We start from the raw sequence: 2,500 nt of genomic DNA, 5'->3' as shown, positions 1-2,500 counted from the left end.
ATATATATATATATATATGTATGTATGTATGTATGTATATATACTGTATATATATATACATATATATATATATATATATATATATAAATATATATATGTGTATATATATATATATATATATATATATATATATATATATGTATGTATGTATATATACACACATACAAATATATATATATTTATGCGTGTGTATATATACACACATACAAATATATATATATATATATATATATATATATATATATATATGTATGTATATATATATATATATATGTGTGTGTGTGTGTGTGTATACACTGGAGATATATATATATATATATATATATATATATATATATATATATATATATATATATATATATATGTATATATATATAAAGTTGAAGATTATTCAAGAGTAAATGTTTGCATTGGCATTTTATCTTACGTGCTTTTTGTTGGCAAAGTCATTCGTTGCAGGCTATGTTTTTGGAAATAAAAGATAAAATCTTTACCAAGAGGACTCTGTACTTCATTTGTCGTGGTGTATTCATAAGATTACGGTTTGCGAAATCTTTTTTTTTTTTTTCAAAGAATGGCTTATAGCTTAAAATTTGCCGATGACGTAGTTCTGTTCAGTATAGCATGGGTAGAATCGAAAAAGATAATAGAAGATTTGAATAGAGGAAGCCGAGACGTAGGATTGAGAATGGATATGAGTAAAACTAAGATAATGTTTCATGAAATTGCAGAGAGACAACAAATAAGTGTTATGAATGAATCTCTAGATATTATTAATGAACATACGTGCTTAGGACTGACAGTAAGCGTTTTTCCAGGACATGAGACATGCAGTTGCAAGGAGAAAGACATGGATATCAAATGATACTTGGTATAGTATGAAAAGGAAACAAAGACAATAATTGATTGTTGAAAGTTTTCGAGGAAGTAATGAAAATAACAAGGTAGGGCGTGCAAAGTATTCCAGTATTGGTAGTACGATCAAATAAAAGCCAGGAATGACTGAAAAGAATATTTAGACAGTAAAGCAGATGAGGCTGACAGAGCTATGAATTCAGGGAGATGAAAAAGTTGAAAGGAGAAGGGTTTATTTAGGTAAAATCATTTAAATTTTTAAGAACTATGATATCTAATACAGGGTCTTTTGAATTGGAGTTTTATGAAAGATTAAAAAAAAAAATCAAGTAAAATTTGGAAATAAAATCGCCTGAAATTACATAGAAAAATCAGGCTATATATCAGTTTAGTGAGATCAGTGCCGTTGTATGGACGTGAGTCGTGGTATGTCAATGATGCAATATCCGACAGGTTTTGTAGATGTGAGAACAAAGCCCTCAGAAGAATATTGGGAGTTGAAAGGCAGGAAAGGATTAGAAATGAAACTGAAAAAATATTACTCGAGTGCCATATGCGGATGAGATCATGGTGGGTGAAGGATAGATGGAGATGGTTTGGAAATGCTCTTCACACTTTCCAAGAAATATTAGTTCTCCAAATTTTTAACTGGGTTTCACAAGGCACTAAAAGAGTCGGGATACCCAGGCCTACATGGCTGAGGACTATGAAGCGTGAAGCAGGTGATGAATGGAGAAGTGTTGATTTAAATGCTCGAGATAGAGATAACTGACAAAATCTAACCGAGGACCTATGCGTAAATAGGCGTGAGAGGATGTGATGATGATGATGTATTTTAGGATCTTTGAAAGACTTTCCAAATGACTCTATAAAATTTCATGACTGATCTCACGAGATTTCACCCGTTTTGACGAAAATACCAGATTCCATTCTTTTACAAAAGGATTAACATCGGCTCCTCCAGGCTAATGTCTTTAGGTAACAACAGGCTAGATTTTGAGGTTTACTTGCCCCTCATATAATCAAAATTTGTAAACTATGTTAATCTCAGATTTCATTCCTTTAGATCAGTGATGTTCTATGTGTAAAATGTGGTCTTACTGCTCCAACAATTTTTCCGAATCAGAAGGCTTTTTATACTCCCATCTATGTCATCTGTTCCGTTTTGCGTCTTTCTCCTATGAAATTTATGATTCAACTGTTGACATCGTATTTTCAAAGCTGGTCTCACTTAAGCAACATGGCATACACCATGAGGCTTATTCACCCCCTCAGAATATCTAGACTTACAGTCTAGGCTGGCCCACGAATCCAGTTACCATGGAATGGCATCACTCCTCACAACAGGTCATAGTCTTGTTTCTTCACGTGCAATTCCATCCAGGTTATCAATTCATTTCCACTTCTAAAATGATTCAATTATCCTAGACTAAATAAGCTCCTATTACGTTTAGAGTACGTTTTTGTCGGAATGCGTGCAATAGTATATACACACATATACACATACACACACACACACACACTCTCTCTCTCTCTCTCTCTCTCTCTCTCTCTCTCTCTCTCTCTCTCTCTATATATATATATATATATATATATATATATATATATATATATACATATCAGGAAATAGGTTGATTCATAGACA

The sequence above is a fragment of the Palaemon carinicauda genome, chromosome 45 (assembly GCF_036898095.1).
Source record: "Palaemon carinicauda isolate YSFRI2023 chromosome 45, ASM3689809v2, whole genome shotgun sequence".
Lineage (NCBI taxonomy): Eukaryota > Metazoa > Arthropoda > Malacostraca > Decapoda > Palaemonidae > Palaemon > Palaemon carinicauda.
The sequence above is the reverse complement of the archived record's forward strand: the minus strand, read 5'-3'. Positions refer to the sequence as shown.